Source organism: Emydura macquarii, unplaced genomic scaffold (assembly GCF_026122565.2).
Source record: "Emydura macquarii macquarii isolate MOO-44397 ecotype Brisbane River unplaced genomic scaffold, CSIRO-AGI_Emac_v2 contig_2795, whole genome shotgun sequence".
In the NCBI taxonomy this organism is placed as follows: domain Eukaryota; kingdom Metazoa; phylum Chordata; order Testudines; family Chelidae; genus Emydura; species Emydura macquarii.
The window spans coordinates 4077240-4103406 of NW_027132932.1; the positions used below are offsets into that span (position 1 = coordinate 4077240).

Below are 26167 nucleotides of genomic sequence, written 5' to 3' on the forward strand. Positions count from 1 at the left end.
ACCAATGCCGAATAGAGGGGAATAATCACTTCCCGCAATCTGCTGGCAATGCTCCTACTAATGCAGCCCAATATGCTATTAGCCTTCTTGGCAACCAGGGCACACTGCTGAATCATCTCCAGCTTCTTATCCACTGTAACCCCCAGGTCCTTTTCTGCAGAACTGCTGCCTAGCTCATCGGTCCCCAGTCTGTAGCTGTGGATGGGATTCTTCAGTCCAAAGTGCAGGACTCTGCACTTGTCCTTGTTGAACCTCATCAGATTTATTTTGGCCCAATCCTCCAGTTTGTTTAGGTCCTTCTGTATCCTATCCCTACCTTCCAGGGTATCTACCACTCCCCCTAGCTTAGTGTCATCTGCAAACTTGCTGAGGGTGCAATCTACCCCATCCTCTAGATCATTAATGAAGATGTTGAACAAAACCGGCCCCAGCACCGACCCCTGGGGCACTCCGCTTGTGACCGGCTGCCAGCTAGACATGGAGCCATTGATCACTGCTCGTTGAGCCCTATGCTCTAGCCAGTTCTCTATCTATTTTATAGTCCATTCATCCAACCCATACTACTTTAACTTGCTGATAAGAATACTGTGAGAGACCATATCAAAAGCTTTGCTAAAGTCAAGGTATATCACGTCCACCGCTTTCCCCACATCCACAGAGCCAGTCACCTCTTCATAGAAAGAAATCAGGTTGGTCAGGCATGTCTTTCCCTTGGTGAATCCATGTTGACTGTTCCTGATCACCTTCCTCTTTTCCAAGTGCCTTAAAATGGATTCTTTGAGGACCTGCTCCATGATTTTTCCGGGGATTGAGGTGAGGCTGACCGGTCTGTAGTTCCCTGGATCCTCTTTCCTCCCTTTCTCGAAGATGGGCACTATATTTGCTTTTTTCCAGTCATCAGGGACCTCCCCCAATTGCCACGAGCTTTCAAAGATAATGGTCAATGGCTCTGAAATCACATCAGCCAACTCCTTCAGCACCCTCAGGTGCATTGCATGATAAAAGTTTTCAAATACATAAACGTTGTTACAAGGAACAGGGAGAAAAATTGTGCTTCTTAACCTCTGAGGATAGGACAAGAAGCAATGAGCTTAAACTGCAGCAAGGCTGGTTTAGATTGGACTTTAGGAAAAACTTCCTAACTGTCAGGATAGTTAAGCACTGGAATAAATTGCTTAGGGAGGCTTTTGAATCTCCATTACTGTAGATTTTTAAGAGCAGGTTAGATAAACACCTGTCAGGAATGATCTAGATAATACTTAGTCCTGCCTTGAGTGCAGGGGACTGGACTGGATGACCTCATGAGGTCCCTTCCAATCCTAGAATTCAAAGATTCTATGATTCTATAAACTCCTCCCCAAATATAGTCCGCATATTTCCTACCACTACTCCCCATCTGTCTCTAGCACCAAAGGCCTCAATGACAACAACTATACAGACTGACACATCAGCTCAGACAACAAAGCTTAATTCTCCACTTTGGAGTTTCTTCTCCCTTCACGTGAAGCAAATGGCACTGGATACTGAACTAGAGAGACCACTAGGCTGACCTGTTATGGCAAATTCTGTATTCTGATTTGGTGTTCTATCTATTAGACTACAATGATTGTAGCTACATGAGCCTGGAATGGCTTCAGCCAGAGAGATGCTGTCCAGTGATCAGCTCACTACTAGAAACATGCTTTTGCCCATGTGCAAATTTTGCCATGCTGATTTGCTACTGCCCTCAGAACCCACCATCATTTGCCCACCACAAGTATGATCACCACATGTTTCATCCAACCAGAAATCAGTGGGCCATTTCAGCTCTGACTGTAAGACACTGGAGTCAACTGAACCACACCAAGAATTAGCTGGCCTACTGTTTTTAACCCAATTATGTCTCAAGAGGATTTATAGCAGAAATCTCCTTTCAGATGCACACAGCAGATTTTGAGCCCAAATATTCTTGTCCATCTACATGTATAAAACTCTTCCCATAGACATCAATTGGTCAGATTAAAATGTCAGCATCAAAAACCATCAGGTAGATCTGAGTGGAGAACTTTACCCGTAATCCTATCAGTAGAACAACAACTTGAGGACAATATCTATTAAATCAGTAACCATATCTTCCTACTCTGGAGTTTAAGTAGCCCAGAATAAAGTTAATACTTTGTAAACAGGAAGCACCTTTAGCTTATCATCTCAGAGCACAATTTTCAATCCTGGGTGTCTAAAAAGCTAGGCTTCTAAATTAGTTTTGTGGGAACCTAAATGTTTATTTAAATGATTAAAATGGTTACACAGATATAGACGTCTACATTTAAAAATTGGGGTCTCATTAAGTATCAACTGATTGTAAAACATATTAATTTAGGATTCAAAGCTACATATTAAATATATATCTTTATGTCCCATGATATTAGACAGATGGAAAAGACCTATTAGATAATTCAGTTCATCTGCTATTCAGTGCAGGATTGCTTCCAGCATAACATCTTCAAGTGTTTTTTAGAAATGGTCATTAAAGTAAGGGGCTGAGGATTACACAGTAATTAAGCAGAGCTGTGCACATCTTGGTAGTCCTAGTTCACAGGGTCTACATGAATCTTTTGTTTGCATTGATGCAAACATCGGTTTGCATGGGTTTGTGCTGTGAGCTTTGCTTTGAATGATGGGTTTGAATGACTCTGAAATCTGAAAGAAAAACGTAGGCTTTGCAACTAAAGCTCTCTTTTGGGTTGAAACCACATGAAACCTCAATGAGGTTCATGTAACTTCCACCCAAAGCCATAAATTCCATCCTGGCACCTGAAACTTAGCCCCAGAATCATAAATGGTCTCACTTGTGGAACAATCTGACCTGAGTACTGGGCTTATAGCAAAACACCCTGCCTCCTATGCATCTTTTATTGGGTCAACTTCTGTTTATGAGAGAGACAAGATTTTGAGTTTACACAGAGCTCTTCTTCAGGTCTCCTATGTAGTTACCTGTCCACAATCTCTGCAATTCAATAATCAGTTCACACACACCAGTCTAGCCTCCCATCAATTGTTGGAGAAATTAGCTATTTAGCAGCCACTCCTCTACTGACACATTGCTAACAAATGGGGCAAATCCTGCAGTCTTTCCTTAGGTATAATTCTCATGAACATCAAGGGAACTTTGCCAAGGAAGGACCGTTTAAAAACTGAGAAAGGGCAAGTGAAATTAGAGGGACTCCTGTAGGTGGGTGAGGGAGAGAATGTGTGCATGCACACAGAACATCAGACTCTAACTGCTATGGGAAATTCAGATCCAAATTCTAGATCTGAACTTTATGACTCAGGCCCAGGTCTGCCTGAAACAAAGTTATGCTAGGTAGTGTAATTTCACATAACCTTGCTTTTAAAAGCCTTGCTAGAATAAACGCCAAGCATACATTTCTACAAAAATACATGACGTGCTCTATTATCCAGATTGACATTTGACAATTTAATGCCTACTATTTTGTGTAATATTTTCCAAAAGAATGGATTCATCACGTAGCAATTCAGCACCACAAGGCTTGACTTTGCCTAAAGAATTACATTAAACGATGATAAAACCTCAGACTACAAACTCTTCTTTTTAAAAAAGAAGTTGGCCCTTTAAACACTAGATGGGGCTACAGAATGCTTTTAGTACCAGTTCATTGAGCAAAAATACCATTGATTTTTGTAGGCTACAACAATTTCTGAAGCTGACAGTATAATGTGGATTTAATATCTATTCTCTAAGCAGCATTTTAAATCAACTGCATATGTTCCTGATTATTTCTTCAATTAATTTGATTAGATGAATTCAGCCAACCCCAAGCATTCAACAATCACGAGTAGTCCCCCATAGATATAAAGCTATTTTTATTTGTTTTCTAGTTTCTGAGCCTGTCGGGTGCATTCAGGTCACATTATCAAACTTTGTCCCCCTCACAACCATGGGGACTAGAAACTTCCTCTCTTTAAAATATAAAAGCTGAGATTCTCAAATAATAAGATGACTCGGGGAGCCGCCGTGGCTTTAAGAAAAACACCAAATATCACAAGACTCATGATAAAATTTTGAGAGTTGGCACCACTGAGTATTTGATTGGAAGGGAAATTAGAAAGGTCTGCAATTTATTTAAGAATACATTGTGTATAAAGTCAATATAGTATGTCATTTTTGTCCTGAAGTCATTCCTATAGATCCCAATCAGGCATCAGAGCCCCACTATGCTAGGCACTGCCAAAAAGATGATCCCTACCCCAAAAAAGTTACAGTCCAATAAAGCCAGTTCTAACCTGTGTGTTGATCTGAGGGCAGATTTTTATAACCTAGCCAGCTGGCAGCCCTTGGTCTCTTGCTAGGGTGAGAGAGATTGTGCAGGAGAGGAGAGTATGGTATTCCTGGAAAGAGCAAGAGGCAAAAGAAAAATCAATGTCTTGTTTGTAAACATGCTGGTAAAAGTTCCTGTTAATTTAAAAACATGCAGGACAGCAATGTTCTAATCTTGTGAAATAAAAGGCAAAGGGGTTGGTCACACTTTGATAGAACATAACTGACTGTGTTTACTGGTGATATAGACAGGGCTATTATTAAAGTTGCCCGAGACTACCCATTATGAGACCCTGTTTTCGGTTGCTTATAACTTTGCCAGACTTTAGCCACTTGCTCTGAAATTTTCAATGTAAGGCTGATTTTTTTTTTTTAATTTCAAGCCAAAACGTTTCACCCATTTCTGAGAAAGAGGCCTACGTTAAAAACACATGGCCACCTTTTCTGTGGACTGCTGATGTGCCCCCATCTTTTGAGCAGGGCCTCGAAATGCGAAGGAACCGACCTGATTCAAATGCACAGGGGCTTGTGATCTTTGTGTCAGGGGGGTGCCTTTTACAATCCCTTTGAAAATCCAAATTTGGTCCGGTTATAAGCCTTTGAAAAATAGCTGTTCTCGTGCTCAGACTTGCTAGAGCTGTGCAGCTAAATTCCCCAAAGACTCCATCTGCACTGAGCATAGCGTAGTCTGCGCCAATAAGAGATTGAGCAGGACTTTCCCTGCAATCAGAGCTCTAAGCTGCTGAGGGCTGGTGCTGGGCACTGGAACGGATATCAGGGAACCTGTCTCTCCTGTCAGTGCTTTCCCACCCCTACTGGCACCCAAGCAGCATGGATGTAGCTATCTGATTCAAATGCAGAAGGAACAAGAGCCAGACCTGGGGTGGAGGGCATTGATTGGGACATGATGCCATGGAAGGAAGCAGCTCAGACCAGGGTCACTATTGGGACTAGCTGTGCAAGGAGACGGAGAATGGGTCTGGAGGGGAGGAAGAGATTGAGACTGGCTGGACAAGGAGAGTGGGACTGGCAGCCAAACAGAGAGGCTGGGACTGGCTTGGCAAGAAGCCTGGATTTGGAATGGGAGGGGGTGGGAACTATTAGGTTGTGGGGAGACTAAGATTAGGTGACAGCCTGAGGGAGACTAACTGGCAACCACTGGGGGGAGGGAAGGAGGCGGAGAGACAAATTTGACAAGGGTGGGGATGGGGAGATTTGGGACTGGCTGGGTAGAGACTGAGAGGAGAAGCTGGAGGGCAGATGGGATGGGCCGACTGGATGAGGAAACTGGACTGGGAACCAGTGAAGATAAAGCTCATGGATGGGGGCCAACTAGTGGCTAGAGGGGAGGGAAGGAGAGAGACAGATCAGAGAAGGCGCCAGAAGGAGGGACCTAGGACTGACTGGGTAACGAACCCGGGATCAAGGATCTGGAGGGGTGAGGGGAGCTAGGAATGGCTGCGCAAGGAGCCTGGGACTGGGAGAAGACTGGGATGGGGAGTCCAGAGGGAGAGACTAGGACTGACTGGGGAAAGAGACTGAGAGGAGAAGCCTGAGGAGTGGACACTGGGCCTGGGTAGACAGGGCGAATGGGAGCGGGATGAGGAGCTAGCGGTGGGGAAGAGACAGGACTGGGCCAGAGAAAGGATCGAACTTGGGGAAAGCAGGCAGAAAGGTCTGAGACTCCTAATGCACACTCCACCCCAGAGCCTGGAACCAAACAAGATTCCTGCATCTCACTAGTCTTCTGCTGACAGCAAATATCTGTGGAACCTACTAACAAAGTGTGTGTCTCATCCCCTTCTCGTGCTGGTCCACAGAGAGGGTGACAACCCACTACTGCTATCAGTAAGTCCATTAGCTCAGTTGGCAGAGTTCGGTGAGGAGCATCTAAAGGTTCCAACTCTGCTGATGAACCATCTGGGTGTCAATATGATGCCACATGGTGGCTTTTCTGTTTTTCAGCTGGCTTTTTTTTTTAAAAAAGCCATATTTTTATTACAGGCAAGTTCTGTCATCATGATTAGGGTGAGTGATTAGCTGTTGTATCTAGCCTGGTAAAATGTTCCTGACCACCTCGCAAGGCTGTAATATCTGTAACATTACTTATAATGGACTAGCAATGTGGGGCTAGATTTTGGTTAGCTGTGCATGGCCCGCCGTTGGGAGAGGATGTAAGAAGCGCTGCCCACTTCCCCTGCACATCGAGGCAGCTGTGATCACAGTCATTTCACACCTGGCATATGAGGAATGGGGGTATTTAGCACCAACAGTGGTGCGAGGCACCCCAAAAGAGATAGTGCAGTGTCTTGACCATATCTCACTTCTTACCAGCTTGCAAAGGTGGGGACCACACGCTGCACCCCCAAGTGTGTCTCAGGTCCAGTTTGTGCTCCCTGCTCCATGCGCTCATGGAGACAGACAGTCGAAGTCAGCCAGCGTGCCCTTGAGGACCGCTGCTGGAGAGGAGTGCCTCAGCACACACACACGCCGGACACACACACACACACACACGCCGGACACACACACACACACACACACGCCGGACACACACACACACACACACACACACACACAGAGCTAACTCTGGCACGAAAAGCAGGATCGACTCTGCAGAATGAAAACAGTAGTTATAACAATAGGAGTTCCAGTGAAAAATAGCCTTGGGAGGGAACCAGCTCTTCTCAAAGCCCAGCTCTGTGAGCTGAGATGGGGGTTACAGGCACTGCACTCGCTGTGCAAAACAAGTTTGAAAGAATTTGAAAGGGAAAAAAAGTGCCGCAGCCGTTTCTCTCAACAGAAGACCAGAACAATCAGTATTTGTGGCTCTTTTAATCTCAATTTCTTTGGTGATACATGATCCCACTCTACCTCAGCATTTAATCCAGATGGAAACTGTTTGAAGAATTCAGACATGACATCATGGAATCATGACATCACTGCTGAAACAACCAATCAAACAACAGCTAATTAATTACTTTTCCAGGAAACTGTCATTTGTCTCTGTTAAATGTTTGGTGCAATTAAGAATCAAGTCAATTGAGGCCCATAATTAAGGATCTTTAAAAACAAAGACCTATGGAAATGCTGCCATGATTTTTCTTTTCATTTAAATGAAATCAAGTGTTTGTTTGAATGTAAATGTAGCATTCCTAGAGAGCCAGGAAGTGAAACTGATTGTAAACCAAAAAGAAACTGACTAGTTTGTGTTCATTGTCCAAGATGAGTTGAAGTGCCTCAGGTCAGCAATCAGCACTAACAGAGAAAAATAAAGCGGAGCCTTAAAACGATATAATATTCAATCATCTACGTTCCTCTAACGAGAACACAAGTAGGGAAATTTGTGTATAAATCCGATTGTTAACCTGACATTGTCCTTTCAAGTGTCTTTATGAGCCTTTTCTTTACATTAATAAGTGATTGTTTAAAATCAACAGATTAATCACCTTCAAACTTAGTTCCCTACACAAATGTTCTAAACATGTATCTCAAGTACTTTGGTTTACTCTCATCATTCTTCATCACTCCTAGTCCCTCTGCCTTCTGCTACTTGCCAGAACCACATGATTGTTGTCCCTTTTTGGTTAAACTGTTGCTTCAGAATTAGAACAGATTCATTTTGACCCGAAGTAAAAACCATCAAAAGTTCCAAGGGACAACTAGCGGTCTTTGAATTTCTGACCTCTGGAAACTTTCCTGCACTAGTGTCCGTGGCTGTTATCCTACCCCATAAGAACTCGCACTGGAAAATACCTTCCTTTATTATCCAATAAATCAGCAAGACAGTGAGAGATCAATTACTCATGCATCTCCAAACACTCAGCTAGTGCTCCCCCTCGACAAGGAGAAAACCCTTCTCTTTAGAAACAATTCTGCCTCCTAGGTAAGTTCTCTAACTTCCCCTCACATTTGTTATTGGTAGAGTTTTTAATCCCCTATCCTGTGCAGCATGAAAGGAAGAATATGAGATAGAAAGGTGTGCAGTGATGGAGCTGTTGATTATGCAGTAGCAGACCTCATGCTGCATAGCTGCCGCAAACCCTTCAGGAGCCTCTATATGGGAGCTCTGCTCTGTGTGGCCGGGAGCTCTGCTCTGTGTGGCCAGGAGCTTAGTTAGGGAGAGGGGAAGGGTCAGGGAACAGCCACTCAACATACGTTCTCCACTCAAAGCAGGGTCACTTACAGTGAAAAATGCACAGCACGTTGCTGACTCTCTGAGCAGTATCTTCCACACAACATGGACAGGACACGGGCACAGGTGAGAAAGAGATATGCAGAGCCACACATGACCATAATGCATAACTTGGGAATGCCAAGACCTTCACTTGCATTTCACACAGATCTCCAAGGAATTGCAACCCACCACTGGTCTGCTAGTCCACAAGGAGAACATACAAAAGCCTGGCTGCTCTACCAAACAGTAGAACCTGCGAGGGCCATGCTGTCTTCTACCCATTGAAAACATGGCCCCAATACCTGTTCTCACTGGGGACTGAGTCCCTAACACTTTAGCTACACAGCTAGCTCCCCTAGCTGGTCGCTGTAGCAGATGCCTATGTTTTGTAGACCAGCCACTAGGGGGAAGATATTTAACACACACTGAACAATGGATTACATTAAGTTTTGCTGTAGGGTTTGGTTCTCAACACTGTCTATGCTTTAAATAAATAAACCAAGTACAATAAATCAAGCAGGTCCTGCAACAAGCACAGTGTAAACATTCAAATTATTCAAGGCCATCATTATCTTAAATCTTCAAGGCTAGAGCAGAGCTCGGCTGCATCAGAGACTGTGTCTCTGTCTATGACCCTCCAAGACAGTTCGTTCCACCTGCACTCACAAAGCCTTGGATGAAACTAGCGAGACCTAAACAGAGGGTGTTTTTTGTCATGGGTGCTCAGTTATGGAATGATCTACTGGAAGAGATAAGAGAGACTCCAAACCTGACTGTCCCCTGGGAATGCTGCAAGATCCACTTGTTCTCCAAAGCCTTCCCTCAACAAGTCATTACACCCATCTGTGCCTCGGTTTCCTCATCTGTAAAACTGAGATAATGATACTCACCCCTTTTGTAAAACGCTTTGAGATCTAGGGAGGAAAAGCTCTGCGTATGATTGAGTTATTATTTCTTCCATAACAGGAGAGAGTGAGAGAGAGACGTGAATATATCAATGAAAACCACGCAAGCAGAACCGCAGACATCATCTCGGAGAAACAAACAGCTAGATCACTGTATAGTCTCCTTGGACCATCCCATGCAAAACTATATTGTCATATTCAGGTCCCAGTGCTACAGCGAGGGATACTGTAACAGACAGTCAAAACGAAAATATGTAAGGCCATCGCTGAAAGGTGCCTTGCACAGAAGAGAGGCTGCTGTGTTTTAGGCCTTGTCTACACTAGAAAATGCGCTATGCCTTCTATAGGCTATCATTACTGCAGTGGCTGACGTCCACACTCCCCTCCTTGGGTCGGAGGAATGCGTCCTCGCCAGAAGCACTTCCACCAACCTAAGGGTCAGTGTGGGAGGAGCTGAGAGACCCATTTCTCAGCTCCCTGCTGGGAGCCCACAGGCTCCCTGGTGGCTGCCCACCCCCACTCCTGGTCCCAGAGGGGCAGCCGCACGGGGACGTCTCCCCTTCCAGTCACAGCCAGGAGCCGGCTACAGCCCCCCGCATCCTGCCTGGTCCCAGCTCCCAGCTGGGAAGCGGGCAGCAGCCACCCGTGTCCTGAGAAGCCGGGTGGCAGCTCTGAGTTGAGAGGCAGGTGGCAGCTAATCGCTTCGTCCCGGGGGTCACAGAAGCTGCCTCCCAGCTCGCAGCCATGCTCACAGTGGGGCGGCAGCTGCCCGGGCCCCGGCTCGCAGCCGAGGGACAACCTCCCACACCACAGCACAAAGCCTGGCAGCAGCTTCCTACACCCCAGCAGCCCCCGGTGCCTCACAAGCCGAGTGGCAGCCTCCTCTGCCTGGGCTCACACCTGGGCAGACCCCCTTGTCCCGAGCCCAGCCACTTACCCCACTGGGCAAGCCGCTTACTTGTCAATTTCACCACTCTAGTGGAGCAGTGAAATTGACACAGCATGACAGCCCCTCCACAGCTCCAAGGAGATGCAGTGTCTTCACCAACATTGTGTCGCCCGAGCTCTGCCAACAAAAGCCCTATGGCTCTCATCAAGGGGGTTTTATGTTGTCAAAAACAGGGCAGTTTCGTCAGCGGGGAGGTGACCGTAGTGTGTACACCAGCACTGTTTTGTGGACAAAAGCTACTTTTTGTCAACAGAACTCTCTAGTGTAGACCAAGCCTTAGCATCATTGCAATTTTCAATTTCCCGCTCCCACTTTTGGCTTGACATAGACTTGGAGCAGAGAGATCAGGACTGAAATGTTTTTTTAAACTTAAAATAAATGTGTTAAATGTAACAGGAAAAGCTGTTCAAATTTTAGGATAAAATAGTAAGTTGGTCAAGCCAAAGGAATTAAAAAAACCCAAAACCACTCCTCCCCCACTCAACACTCTTTGTGCCTGTCTGCTAATATTTGGTTGTTTTAATTTATCTAGGGATGGGGCTGAACCAAAACCCCAGATCCCAGCCCCCTGACCACACAGTGGTTTGAAATCCAGATTTGCTGCTCATCTCTAACAAGTTGTTTCAGTCCTACCCTTCGGCAGGCTGTTCATTAGGAGGAGGATCAGCTCTTGAAACCCTGCATATCTGCAGAATAGCTCTGGTCCCATCACTGTAACAGCTGGTGCTACAGTCTTGAATGCCTTTAGCCCCACACTGCCCCTGTGAAATAGGAATTAGCATTCCCCATTTTACAAAGGGGAAGAGAAACATGGAGAGGTCCAAGGTCACCCAGCATATCTTGGTGGAGCAAGAACTGAACCCAGATCTATAATAGCCCAGACTTATGCTCTAGCCACTAGGCCATCCTTTGCCTTTCCTACAAGCCACCTTGCAGGCAGTGGGATGAGTTCTAAGAGGAAACCAGCAGTGCCAGGCTGTGGCTCAGCTACTGAGAAACACCTTTGACCCTTCTTGGGGAGACCCTCTGTTGCCCTATATCATCTCAGCTGGCCTGTGTAGCAGCACTAGCTCATTCCTCAACCTGGATCTGTCTGTCATACCCGGCAGCACGGAGCCAATACTGTCACCTCCCTTCCTCCAGCCAGCAAGGACTTTGTGTTCTAAAAGCTCATTCTTTCCATGGTGTAAAAAATAAACCAACATGTGCTTCTCACAAACGCAACCAATCTCCACAGCTAGGTTCGGGGTTTTTTGTTTGTTTCTTTGATACTTGAAGTCTCTTTAAACAGGAAAAGGATATAATGGGCCCAATTCTACAAGGCACTGAGCATCTCCAGTTCCCACTGAATTCACTGGGTACTCCGCACTGACTCCAGCCTTATATTTGTATCCATGTCCTCTCCTGTCTCTGTCTTTCTCTCTCTGCTTCTCGCCTCAAGGGAGTAATTACCTGTGAATGAGAGCAGAATAACTCTTAGCAGAAGGTTTCCAAATCTCTCACACCAGGAGCATTCTGAATGGATTTATCATGCTCGCTAAAAAGAAAGGGAGGGGAGAAAATTTCAGCAGCAGCAGCTCCTCCTTTCAGTGGCTCCATGCACCAGGGGAAAAAAAATTGATATAGTAACACTTTAAGGGAAGCATGAATCGGTTCTTCAGAAAAACAAGGCAGTGGTGCCAACTGGAAATGTTTGCTTTGGGGGTGAGCTAGAAGGTTGGCGTCAGTCAGGGCAAAAGACATGCCAGCGGAATGTAATACTGGGAGGAAGCAGCAGGTCACTCAATCGCTGGCAACATGCCCAGCCCGGGAGCAACTGGATGCCTTCAGATTTTTTTTTTTTTTTTTTTTTTTTTTAGGCAAAGAGAACACTGGCAGTTTGGAGCAGGGGAGGATGAGAATGGTGTTCGGAAAGGCATGTTCCTGCAGGGAACACCCCGTGATCTAGTCACAGCATCTGCCAGAGGACAGGCCCAGATTCTGATCTCAGCCACTTTGGTGTAAATCCAGAAGTCATGGGGGCACAAGTGCCATGGGCCAGTTTGCCAGAAAGTGGGCAGCCAGGGGGAGAAGGCAGAACTGAGGGCAGGGGGAAATTGGAATGGGCTGTACGGCTGCCTGTGAAAACACTTCCTGGGGATTAGATACTTTTTTCCATCCCATGTGCTAATTAACATCAACAAGATGTGGGCACTTAAGAGGTGACTTTGGTTTTTATTTTTAGGAGGAAGAGGAGAAGGATGTTGTTGTTGCAAAACAGTGAGAAATGGGCAGCAGAAAAACCATGGATTTTTTTCCTGGTGAGCACAGCCTGCTAATTAGCCTATAGGGAAGGTAAAGACCTGATGGATGTTTTTGTTTCCTCCTGTGCATTGTTGAATGGATGGGCTGCTCTTTGTGAAAAGTAACACCCTAATAGCCACAGAATATTCACTGTATGGACAGGCAGAGTTCTCACCCATGCTCCAGTCCTCACTTTGAGGGACAACCTTTGGGTTGGGGGGGGTTGCTCATTCAATCCATTGACTCTCATAGCTAGTGAAAACTCTGCTTTCTCAGTGGCTGAAAACTGTTGTCCTGGTCACCAAAACATGAGCTAGCTACTTATTTCACAGCCCTCTTCCCCTTAGGATCTGAGCACTTCTCAACAATTAAAAATAATAATAATCTCCCTCTTTCTCTCTCTCCTTTTCTCCACCGGATGGATAAAAGCTTGAATAGCAAATAGAATGTGTGTGTTCGGGTGTTGGCGAAAGCTAGATCAAAGTAAGGAGTTGTGTTTTTTAGCTCTGAACATCGGGGTTTCCGTGATCATTCAGAGGCAGTTCCATAGTCTAGGTGCAGCTACTATGAAACCTGTCTCCCAAGTCTCACGCATCTTCCTCCTATTGGCCTAGTTTCATCATTCCAGTGGGACAAAGCTGTTGAGGGAGTTCCTGATTGTAGACGGAGGTGCAATCTCTGAGCACCAATCCCATGAAGACCTTTGACTGTCAGGACAGAAACCTCAGATTGGACTGTGACCTCAATAGCAAGCCAGATCTTGAGAGATACGTTAGCGTGATCCAAAAGTCATTTTAGAATGACCACTCTGGGCCATATGTTTACTACTTTCCCTTTACATCTCTCTTTCCTTTTTTAGAGCCTGCTCCTGACACAGGCTCCGTCCACCCGCACAGATCCCTGACAGCACTGCAGCCTTTGACTGAACCTCCTTATTTGTGTCTGTTTCAGTTTTTAAAGGGTGGTATTTTGGGCAGAAGGATGGTCTTGCAGTTAAAGCACTGGACTAGGACTCGGATTTAATTCCCAGCTCTATGAAAGGCTTCTTGTGACACCTTGAAAAAAAAAATCTCTGTGCACCATTCCCCATCTGTAAAATGGGGATAACAACTTTTCTTTCTACCAATTGCTGACAGTCTTGTCTATTTAGAACATATGCTCTCAAGGGCAGGGGCTGTCTCATACAGCGTGTATATATGGAGCAGCCAGCACAAGAATCCTGACTGGGCTGTCTACGTGCTCCTGGAATACAAACCAGTTACTGTAATGTATTTGTTTTCATTGAAAAGCATCATGATCAATATGCCAGGAGGATGCTAATATAAACATCATTTTAAAAATATATATATTTATATACTAAAGTAGCCAAGGTTCTGACAACATGCCCGAGGGAAAATGCTTTCTCAGTCTTTCTAATCTCCTCTCTCTTTTCTTTTTTTTACTTTGTGCTTGTGAACAAGAATCATCACACCTGGGCATCAACCCCAGCCAAGCCCCAAGATGCTAGAAATTGTTCAATTATTTACAACTCCTCATCACAAGTTTAAAACCCCACTCGTCTTCCCTCCCAAAAGCAGCTTCAGCGTGAATGCTTATGAGAAGCTAAGGTATGGCAGGAAAGGATTGTTTAACTTTTGGGGACAAACGCTTTCATCCAACAGTGTTAAAGTTAGAAGGAGTTACCTAGACACTAGGCATCTTGAGTGATACAGTGAAAACAGCTATTGTGTAATAGGGAGGCAGGGGGGCCTAGTTGTGGATAGGGTGCTGGACTACAATGCAGGAAACTGGCTCTGCCATAAGCCCACCGGGTGACCTTGTAAAAGTCATTTTTCCTCCCTGTCCCTCAGTTTCTCCATCTGTAAAATGGAGAATGATTCTTGCCTCATTTGTAAAGTGCCTGGAGATTATGGAAGAAAAGCACTAAGCATAAGTGGGAGGTATTGTTATTATAAATAACTAGGTCCTGCTCTAAGAGTGATGATCCTCAGGTGATGAGATTCAGGCCACTTCATCAGCAAATCATCTTGTCCAAGCCATCAAGACAGGGTTAGGAGTCTTGGAGTCAGTTTGTTCCTTTTTGAGAGTGAGAGGAGTGGACGCAGCATTCATATAGTGCAAGAATTGTAAATGGCACGTTCCAGGCTAACAAAGATGAATTGCCTGCCCAGAAGAACTTAACATCTAAAGCCCCAGTCTTGCAAGCTGCTATATGTAGATGGATGCCTGTACCCGCACAGAGCCCCATTACCTACAACGGGGCCCTGTGTGGGCTTGGAGAGTTGCCTGCAGTATCAGGGCCTAGTTAAGACAGAAGACCACAAGCACTGAATAGTGGAAGCAGAAGAAAGGAGAAGACAGGTAGATGAGAGTGACAACTATAAAATTGGGTGCAAGCTAAGCAAAGCACCTCTTAGAAATGACACTACTTATTTTTTGATGTACAGGAAAGGCCTACAGTTTAACAGTGAGAGTAACTAACCACTGGAACAACTTACTGACGGACGGGGGGGGAGGGGGAGGAATGCTCTTTCACTTGGAGTCTTTAAATCAAAACTGAATGTCTTTCTAAAAGACACATTCGAGCGCCGCCACGAGATATAGGCTGATACGGGAATTACCGGGTGAGGTTCTACGGCCTGCATTGTGAAGGAGGTCAGACTAGATGATTGGAATGGGCCTTTTGGGCCTTGAAAATTTATAAATCTATGAATTGACAGGCTTCCTTGGAGAGAAAGGGAAGAGCCATAAAGGAGGAGAGGGAAGAGGCATTGTGACCAAAGCCTGGGGAGAGGGTTCCAGGCATATGAAGAGGAACATGTGGAACAAGGGATGGAGATAAGCTGAAAAGGAGAGCGACGTGTGGCTCCTCCTGAAAGCAAGCGGTGAGGGGGGAGAGGAAAGAGCCGGGAGCTGAGAAGTAGCCTGTGGAAGGCTGTAAGAGCAAGGATGAGAGGGGCTGTAGAAAGAAGTATTACAGGGCCACATTAATGCCCGGTGTCACTCCATTCCAATCACCTTTGTGTAGATTTTGTAAATACTAACAGCCTTCGTTATAGTTGGAGGCGCTGGCTGTGCAGAGCCAGTGCACCAGGCAGGGAGAGCACCAGATGCCAGTCCTATTTTCTCAGCTGCGTCTGCTGCTCCGAGTCACATGGTGTGTAATGTGCACCTGCGTGACCCTGCGCCTCCTGGCTATTAACAGCCGGCGGCAGAACTCTGCTGTCATCTCACTGACCTCTCAGTTACTGACCAAAGTAATAAATTAGACAGTCTGCTGACAGCTCTGGGCTCTTCTGCAGCGATTTCAGTGCAAATGCTAATATGCATCAAGGCTTATTCTGGGGCTGGAGTCAGCCAAGCTGGCGCAGGGAGATGTAAATTGCACCCACCCACACCAGCTGATGGCTCCCTCCCCACCCGTGCCCCATGGGTGACGTGAAGGGAGACAGTGCTGCCTCCGCCTCCCCGCCTTCAGTGTTCCTGTTCCACTGGAGGCCTGGCGGGGGAGTCTGCTCCAGAGATGCACTGAATCAATACATCTCCAGGCCAAGTCTCCTTCTCCCCAGCCAGTATCATTGCTTCTCGGGCTGGGTTAGCCCCTTGAGGGCCTGCTGATAGAGGGGAGGCCGCAACCAAGTCCTTCTGCTGCAGCATCCCTGCGGGCTGTTTGCCGCCCTGGGTCCACGCCAGCTATCAACGTTTGGAACGGGCGCCGGTCTGCGAGCGTTCATTCCCAGGACAAACTGAGCTGCTCAGTACAGAGGGTTCAAATGGGATGTTAAGCCACAGTCCTGGACATGGGGCAGTGCAGTGCCACCCACCCCAGTGGCAGCTCTAGCCGGCATTGAGCATCATGAGGTCGAATGCCTCCTTGTACTTGTGGGAGAGCAGCCACTGTGCCCCCCCTAAGAGGGTGCGATGGGAAAGGTAGCTGCCTGTTCCCTGCCCCCACCTCGCTCACTTCCCACTTTGTGCGTTCCCTGAGCACCGGGACTGCAATCATGCCCAGCCCCTGTGTCAGGAACACAAAAGGTGAGTGCAGAGGCTTCAGACACCCTCTCTCCCTCCCTTGCATACCCACATAGGGGATGAGCACAATCTAGCTAGTTAAAAGGGCTAGTTGACATCAGGACAGTATCCATGAACTATCCTAAGCTCACTGCAAATGCTCAACCTAGGTTTTTAATACCTTGTGATTCACACAGGTAACTCCCCAGGCATTGCATCTATAGTAGCAGAGACCAAACTCTGTGACTGTTTCTCTTTTTCTTGTCACTTCTTGGTTCATGCAGGATTTTCAGTGCCAAACCATTGTGCTTCTTGCCTCTTTATTTCAGGCCATAGGCTCACCGCATTCTGGACCAGCTGCAATCCATCTGGTTTCACTAATACTTCTAATATAATATTTATAACTAGCGGAGGGCCAGTCATATGATGGGGTGTAATCAACGAATCATGTGCCAATTGTGGTTATTCTAGAAGTCAAGCCATACTTCTACATTTCAGAGTCCATAATCCTTTGTGGAGTTTGTGTGATTTGTTGTTGTTCCTTTCCACCTCCTCAGTACTGCTGTAAAAAAACAAGTTATTCTTGGGTCAGAACGATTATGAGAAAAATCAAAATGCATCTGTTTCCACCCAAAGAAGGAAACTAGTTGAAGGAATCAACCAAAGCTTCCATTTCCCAAACACTATCTGCCATCACCTCTGGCTTTGCTAAGGGAACTCATGCTCATGCAAGCTACTCAACATAAGCTGGATGGACTTTCCAAGAAATTCACGACCCCTCATTGGTCGTGCCAGAAGCTCCTTGGGTCATCCAACCAAAAACCAAAGCCATGTTTGACAGCTACAGCTCATGAACTTCCAGGTAGTGTATGACACTTCCAGATCCAACCAGCACAGAACTTTTTTGGATGGACACCCATTTGGCTACAGATAACGATTTTCTATATTTATTTGTCCACAGACACCCACCTTTTGCTTGCTCCATCCTTCTCTGCTTGCTAGTTCATGGTGAAGACATACTCAGAGAGAGGGAGGAGATATGCCAATGAACTTCTCTAGTCTCAAGATACAATCAAATATTCAGCTCACCACCATCAGGCAAGATACATCCTTGGATTGTTCCTGTAATGGGAGCTTATCACATAGCTTCAAGAGATGCTGGTTAAACCCTTCTTCCACAGGAGCAATTTATAACGCACTTTGGGAGAAGAGAGAACAGTCTACAGTCACCCCTGATTGTAAATCCACTGGGGCTTGAATGGAGTTGTGCCAGGGATAGATTTGGCCCAACATGGCTAAAGAGAAGCAGCAGAAGAGTGACTTATTAAAAGTCTCCTTTCACAAGTGCTTATAGCTGGCCCACTTCTACATAAATGAAAGATATTATGATTCATTCTGGCAGTTAGGAAGGATGACTGCAGGTTTAATCTTCCTGCATCTTTTCTACCAATCCCTCCAGAGGCCCAACAATTCCATGGCCAAGAGAATTCCATTCCTAAGTGCCAAAAGTAGCTCATTTTCAAACTTTGTAGCAGAAGCACGAAAGAGGGATCCCATTGTGACATTCTGCCACGTGGGAATTCAGTAGCGCAGAGATTTTCTGCCTGCGGACAAACCAGATGCTTCCTATAACAGTGGGAGCCCTGAAAGCTGGTTTTAGGGCTCAACAAAGTGACTGTCTCCCTTTTTTGCTTTCACTTTAAACAAAGGCCTCAGTTACCTTGCGAGTCAATTTATTCAGAATGACTCTGCAGTGAGGGGATTAACAAACTCTTGACTGTTTGGATCACTTCACTGTAAAAAGATCCAAGATCAACTGAAGGAAAAAAGGTAATTCCTCCTTGTGGGGAGAGAGAGAGAGAGAGAGAGAGAGACTGTTTGTGGAACCAAATGATCAAACAGTGAATAAGACTATGCTGGGTCATCACCTCTACTTACGCAAGCAGAGAGTACCCTACACACACACAAACCCTGCTGGGAGCGGCTGTGCAGACTGCGTAGCATCGTCTCTTACTCCCTGGGACCTCATAGCTGTGCCACTGCTGGAGCTCTGTGGCATCCTCTTCAGGTTTTTGGGATGGGGTGGAGATGGAAGGTAGGACCATTCATTCTCTTATGCACCATCCCCTTGTTCAGCCCCCAGCTTCCACACACCAATCTAGGGGAGAGGTATGTCACTCAAAGCAACATTTACCTCTAAAAAATCCCTACTAGCAGCCACAGGGGGGGACTCAGATAAAGGTAGCACATTCTGCCAGGAAGTGAGGTGCAGCTAGCTGTGTAACGTCTCTTTCTTCTGTGGAACTGGAATATACCCTTCCCTTTGGGCCCCCAGTAGCTGTACTACCAAGAGGCCTCAACTCTTGCACAAATTCCACCCACCCATGAGGCTGATGCCCTGGAACCTCCCTGAATTTTTCATTGTCTTTGGCCAACTCCCATAGGGATGAAATGGACCATTGTCAGCAGCTGACGAGCATCTTTGTTATAGACCTGACTGAGGCTCGTGTGTGCAAATGCATGCATACCCATGCCTCTAATCTGTGTGCACAATTACCACCCTCAGAAGTATTACAGGCTCTCGCAAGAAAATATATTTTGAAGATTCACACTAACAGGCTGCTTGCCCGGTTTTCCAATATTCCATCCTATGCTTGGGAACTAAGCTGTGCGATGAGCATGAACCATATCCAGCTAGTAGAGACTTTACTCAGGGCTTTCATGGTTAATGCAGCACTTAACACTTCACATGGAGGTTCTTTCAGCTGTTTCACCATTGGGAAGAGTGGACAGAATAGAGCTGGTTGGAAAATGGATTTTTTCCCCAGAAGAAAATGTCAACTTTTTGTCAAAAAAAAAAAACCAAAAAACAAAAAACCAAACCCCAAACATTTTCAGTCAAAACCCAGAAATTTTCAGTTTTCAGCTGAAAAGTTTCAACAAAAACTTGACGCTTCCCATGGAAAGCAGACGCTTGTCGCAAAAGATTTTGTTAAATCCAAAGTGCAATTTCCTGCCATAAAAGAGGTGTAGACAGAAAACTTTTGATCAGCCCTAGAGCTGATCCTTTGGCCAGTTCAGTTCAATGCATGGTAACTCCACTATTCACCATTTATAACTATTAATTGCAAGACCTTTCTGAACCTTTACAAAGAGAAACTTTTCTTTTCTTTTAAGACTGGGGAGGGATTCTTGCCAGGTAAGCTCCATCCTAGGTCCTCCATAACATGATTTCTGTGCCTCTCCTCCTACCCCATTCACATATTTCTTCTGACCAGCTGTTACATCTTCCAAGATATAGACATACAGTTATAAGAGAATGAACCTCACAGGAATTTGCCACAAGCTCTGAACATCATTAGGAGTGCATCAGTAGCCAGGAAATGGCTGTAAATATAAGGCAGATGCTAGAATTATAGGGCCTGATTCTGTTACACCACCGTCAATCAAGAATAGCTCCATTCAAAGCACCAGTGTAAAACTGTTCTCCTGAGAGCCAGAATCATGGCCATTGTGGCATGCTGTGGTTTGGTATCAGGTGCTGTGGGTTATTTACTCATTTGTAGAAGCTGTGTCTTGCAGGGAGAGAAGAACAATTAGTGGCTGGAAGAAGAGAACAAGAGGTGGGGTGATTCACAGAGAACAGCCAGGACTGGGAGTCTGGCTCAGGCCCTATTGTTTTTCACCTGTGAAGGGATCACTCCCTTTCAATATAGTGTTCCAGGGTAGCTGAGACCTTCTCTTTGGTCAGTTCAACCCACTAACACGGAGAGAAACATAGTCAGCATCACTGGTGCAAATATTCCATTTATTATTCAGCAGCACCATTTCCTGGCATCCCACCTTTCTGAATAGCTATCAAGGGAATAGGCACCAAACTTTAAAAGACATTCTTCTACTAACCTGTTCAGATTGTTCTAATATAGCCCACTCAACACAGCCTAAGATATTTTATCATCCATTGAGAGAATACAACACGGTAATGTGTGTCACTGACCTTTAACACAGCCACCCTGATTCTGTGTACAATCACAACGAAGCAGACAAAATTCCCAGTGACAACCAGGTTACAGCCTCTGTGTTATCTCCAGGCTTGGCTGCAGCACCAGGCAAATTTTCACTCGCTGCTGTCTGGGTCTGCATTTTAAATCCTTTCCTTGGTTATTCAGTGTAGAGAGCTGCTTGATCCAAAGCTCACTGAAATCAGTGAGAATACTCCCATTGACTTATAATGCTCTGGGTCAGGGTGCAAGACTATGTATGGAAACATGCCTTCCAACAACATGCCAAGAGGGCTCCTCACCTTTAAATAAGAGGCACTCAAACAAAAATGGATACATACCAGTAAAACATGTACCTAAGCGCCCTTGATTAAAAGGTTGATTTAATTACATGTAGGAAACACAAGAGATACAGTTATCATACAATCGTTAGATTAGAAGGGACTGCAAGGGTCATCTAATCTACCCCCCTGCCAAGATGCACAACAAGTCTTTTTCTGGCCAGCTCCCCGAATTGCCCACTACACCCTGAGTCTGTCTCTCTCCTATACTCTTCTGTTAGGCCCTATCCACAACATCATTTTTGTTTACCAGTCCAGTAAACTGGTTAGGGACACAAATGGATTAAAAAGAGGGCTACAGCATGTGGTTAATCATCTGAGTGAATTTTACTTGTGTGCAGCACTTTCTAGCTACCTAACACGGCACATAGTTCAGTTCCTTAAAAGGGTTAAAAGCTGTTATTTGGCTGAGTTGACAGGCATCCCTACCTGCACCAGTACAGCCAACACTTGTCGTGCTCCTTCCCATAACTGCACAATTAGACATCCTCCAGTGCACTTTTCCACATGAACTGAGTGCCATTCTATGTGCTTAACCCTGAAGACTTTTATTGCCCAGACTTCCCTGCCTATGTCACCGAGAGAAATGGTGCGTGCTTAAAATGCCCATAGCTTATTTTTAGTGCACATGGTGTATTGGCTACTCCTACTTTAACCTCTCTCAAAATACAAGGGAACGTTCATTAAAATTGACAGTCAACACATTCTTCAAGAGATGGGTTGTCTGTTTTTCCTGGGTTTGTATGGCAACCTAGCACAATGGGGTTCTGGTCCTACCACAATAGAAATAAAAAATAAATAAATAAATAAGTTTAAAAAATTGAGAAAAGGGAATGTTTTTAACCACAATGCAGAACTTACCCATGGAACTCATTGCTACAAGATATCACTAAAGCCAAAAGCTTAGTAAGATTCAAAAGGGATTAGACCTTTATATGGATAAGAACATCCAAAGTTAAATGAGGTAGGCTATATAAAATATAAGACATAAACCCGCACGGTTCAGGGCATAGTCAACCACTGAGACAGGTTAAGAAGAAATTCTTGCTGTGCACAGATTCTCCCGCAAATGCTCACTAGGGAGTTTCTCGCACCTTCCTATGAATCTTCTGGTGCAGGCCACCATCAGAGACAGGATACTGTGCAAGATGGACCACTGGTTTGACTGGGTCTGGCAACTCCTATGATCTAGGTGTAGGCCGCAGAGCTAACTGATGAACACCTTAGACTCTAGAGCATAGGTCCCCGGCTGAACCTACCAAAATGGTGTTTGTCACCAGCTCATGTTGATTTCTCCTGTGCTTGCTAACAGAAGGATCCTTCAGGGAAACTATCCCCCCAGGAAGAGAGCTAATTCCATCACTACAAAATGACCGCTATCTCTACAGGTGGGATGGAACCCCAGTTGTCACAGTGCCTCATGGGCAGATGCCAACAACTCTGTCACCCTGGTCTTGGTGAGCATCTGATTTGACACAGGATCCCTGACAGAAAGAGGGCTTTTTCCTGGACTTGAACAGTAGCTTCCTATAGGGAATTTCAGTTCTTGGGAGCCATCCCTGGATAAATCCAGATCTGCGGACACAGCTTCTCCAAGGCTTGTCAGAGACCTCCATTGCCAAAACCCAGGCTTGGTCTGGAGGCAGGAAAGAGGGCTCTCTCGCTCTCTCTCTCAGGAGCGCCAGCCCTCCTCAGAATTTGATAGAAAGCAATAGCTTGCTCCCTCCACCCCTTGCACACTCATGTGCACATGCAGGCAGACACACACACACTGGCCTGAGATGAATTGATATGTCAGTTGCCGGGGGAGAGTGGGTGGCACAAGGGAGAGGATGAGGTGGTTTGGTGTCACCCCCCACCCCCACCTGAAACTACTCAAATGCAGAACAGAGTTAAGCTAGGAGAAAAGTAGAAACTCTCAGTGTTCCCACCTGTTGGGACGGTGTTGAATCACTGAATAGTCTCACAATGGACAAGTTTGGTGAGCCTGAGTGCTGGAGGATTCGGGGATCAGGGCCTCATAGCACTAGACTGTGGAAAATCACTGAAACGGCCAAACTTGCACTTGGCATCAACACGTATCACAAATGTTTGCCCAGATCCTGTGTAAGCAGCTATGCTGATGTAGAAGACCAATGGTCACAGGCAGCCAATGGCCAGTTCACCTGGTGTGTACATATGGAGGGGAGTAATGGCAAATCTGGGGCAAGCTGACCTGGGTCAACTGACCCTATAGAATGACGTGACATCAGGTGCCTGCACGGAGTAGTCCACAATAAGTGAATATCAGCCAATCCCTGCAGCCCCCTCCCAAATTATGAATTAATTTGGAATATGCCACATAATTCTCTGGCAAAGCATATTTTGGGGTCACGTGACTTCTTTGGGAAGAGGGTAGAATCATTGGGAAGATCACATGGTAACTAGCCTTTTCTATCTATATCTCATATAGCCAAGAGGGCCAGTGATACTGTCGGACAGAAGAAGGATTAAGACCAGAGGGCCTCGGAGTAACCAAGACCCCACTATGAGGGACTCAGAAAATAGACCAAGGACCTGAGGAAACCTGAAGGAGGAAGAGACAGTCATCACCTAGGAGTGATAGCTATCACGCTTTGCTTATTGATCAGGATACTGTGTGGGGCCAACATAGTTACTGCGGGTTTATGCTTGGGAAACTGAGGCTTACTAAGGAGATGCATTGTATACTCCTTTCTATTTGTCTGTGATATCTGCTTGTCAATAAACAATAGCTCTGTATTGATTATATTGATGTTTGGTCTTCATTGGCAGGGACACGGGGTGCTCAGCTGTGAGCACATAAATTGATCTGAATTGGTCCCCGGCTCAACACCACCTTTCTAGAATGTGCTGTGTTCCTTGGTCCTGGTGTTTGCTTGACAAGGCAGCCACGTTTTGTGAGGTCTCTTCACCCTCCTAACCAACACCACTAGCGCTCCAGTCCTCTCTGTGAGGGAGAGGCCAATGGACTGTGGGGGGCGGGAAGGGGAAAGGGAGGTGGCTGCTGTCAGAAGGGTCTCTGCTTCACACTGAAAAAGAAACCTACCAACCAGATGGGGGTGAGCTGCCTGCAGCAACGTTATGAGGAGCAGCAAACTGGCAGGCTCCTTGCAAAAGTGGTAGCTGCCTGTCAGACTAAGCAAGGAAGAAAGCTTCCAGTTACAATGGGCTTCCCCACTGACAGCAAGAGCCTAAACCTCTTAGCATTAAGTCAATGGTAACCAGATCTGTCCAGTTTCTTATACTGGCTCGCACTGATATTAACACCAGAACCAAAACCTAAATCTAAACTCCTTAAACTTGGAGAAGGGCTGGAATCTGAATCCAGATCCAAATGTGTTGACCTCCTCTCCCCAGTTCTCTAATGGCCCAAGCCAAAACCCCCAGCAGTTCAAACCCTTCTGAACTTCAGAAATGGGTGTGGAATCCAGACTGGAGTTTGGTAGTTTAGGCATGCAGCTGATTTCTATTGGCCTGCATTACTTTGTGCTGCACTACACATCAAAGCCCTGGATCAGTACATGAAGAGTCAGAAGTTCAGGAAGATATCCAGGCCAGATTGTCAGAAAGTTGTTAATATCCAGAGAGTGTTAATTTATATAGTGTGAAATTTAGTAGGAAGCCAACATGGAGACCGTAATATCAGAGAAATAGCTTGAATAAGTACAAGTAAGAATCTTGGCAGCAGTCACATTTTACATCAGCTAAAGTCTATGGAGCCCTTTACTAATACAGAAACAAAGCACTACAACAATCCAGCCTAGAAGTTACCAATCGTGGCATCATTCCAGGACAATGAAGGCAGAAGTTCTTCTTAAACTTGCTTGCAGAGATATTTACCAGGGAGTACACAGTAGGCAGGATATACAATTACAGATGGGGCATATAGGGTAAGAACAGAAAGACACTGCCAGCTCATGCAGTGCTGAGCTTCAGTGACTGCCTTCCGCTGGTGTTTTTCCTACCTGGCTGGCTGGTCCAACAGCTTTACCTTCACTGGATCCTCTTTCTTCCTACCCCCTCTTCCCTGTTGCCCACTTTAGTTCCTTCTTTTTTCCCCTTGGACTATTTCATCTGTTCTCCTGGTCTCATCATTCCTATGCTGATGACGCTCAAATCTGCTTCTTCTCCACTCTCTCCTGACCTCTCCCCCCTTATCCAGAGACAGATGAAGTCACATCTCTTCCTGCCTTTCTGGATGGTCTCGTGGATATTTGGGTAAAACCTGAACTCATCTTCTTTCCCAACAGAGGTGAAGTGACTTGCTGAGTATTATACAGCAGGTCAGTGGCAGTGCTGGGAATAGAGTACAGGTCTCCTGGCTCCCCATTCAGTATCCATCTCATTCTGTATTTCCTGATGTAGATTATAAACTCATCAGGGCAGGGGCCACGGGGTGTAAAGTTCTTTTTAAATTACCATGCCAATGGTAGGCAAATACTGAATAATTAATGTAACCCTTCTGCCAGGTGGTAGCAGCAAAAAGGACTAGGTTCCATATATCTAGAATCCCTCTCACCAAAAAACTATATCTGTGGGAGCTTGCCCCAAAGACCTGGGAAAATAGAACACTCTCCCTACGTGCCCTTAACAAGCAGAATTTCCCCCCCACACACACACATTCTGGGACTGCCTAGGGAAAAGGGAACACAGTTGCAAACCGGGAAACACAGCAACAGACTATGTAAGCAAATACAAAGTAAAATACCCCACTCCCAGTAACTTTGGTAGTTGTCCCATCTAACTTCCTTTCCTACCGCCAGTGAGAATGTCTCACAGGTAATAATCCTGTAATCACACCACCTCACCCATCCACCAAACCCCACTCACAATAAGGATCAACGAGTTGCAGCAGTCCAAGTGTCTCTCTAACAGCCTGTCTCCACTCCCAGGGGAAATGCTTTATCAAGGTGCTATGTGGGCAGGGCCTCAACAGAGTCCACTCTGCCCTCCTGCTGCTTTCCTCTGCAGCATCTCTCACAGTGAAATCCTCAGTCTGTATTGTCTCTTGATACAAAACCCTTCCAGGAGGGACCCCTTCAGAAATGAACTCCTTCACCTCCCCAAAGCTGTCTGGGGAGTTCACTACCCCACAAAATCCAAGTTTCTGGGTAGGCACAGTGACTTCCAGAATGTCACTGGTGGAACTGTGGGTAGATTGCCT

At 45.8% G+C, this 26167-nt stretch overlaps 1 protein-coding gene and 1 long non-coding RNA gene across 4 annotated transcripts in view; both read right to left on the reverse strand.

Moving 5' to 3' along the window:
- The window catches only part of FGFRL1 (fibroblast growth factor receptor like 1), a 320481-nt gene extending 311200 nt beyond the window's left edge, over positions 1-9281 (reverse strand). Inside the window, exons 1-2 of one of the 3 annotated variants that reach the window (XM_067567662.1) lie at positions 4824-6297; positions 4285-4389 (exon numbers count right to left, since the gene is read on the reverse strand). The gene's annotated coding sequence lies outside the window, so the exon portion shown is untranslated. Of the gene's footprint in view, positions 1-4284; positions 6298-9261 lie in introns of those variants that run through there. The other 2 variants (XM_067567663.1, XM_067567669.1) reach the window with 2 other exon arrangements.
- A 2118-nt stretch (positions 9282-11399) lies between these two features.
- LOC137166084 (uncharacterized) lies at positions 11400-26158 on the reverse strand. The gene is made up of 3 exons (XR_010923556.1): positions 25834-26158; positions 16822-17202; positions 11400-11798 (listed from the first exon to the last, which is right to left on the reverse strand). It is a non-coding gene; the product is annotated as an uncharacterized lncRNA (long non-coding RNA).
- Between the last annotated feature and the right edge of the window lie 9 nt (positions 26159-26167).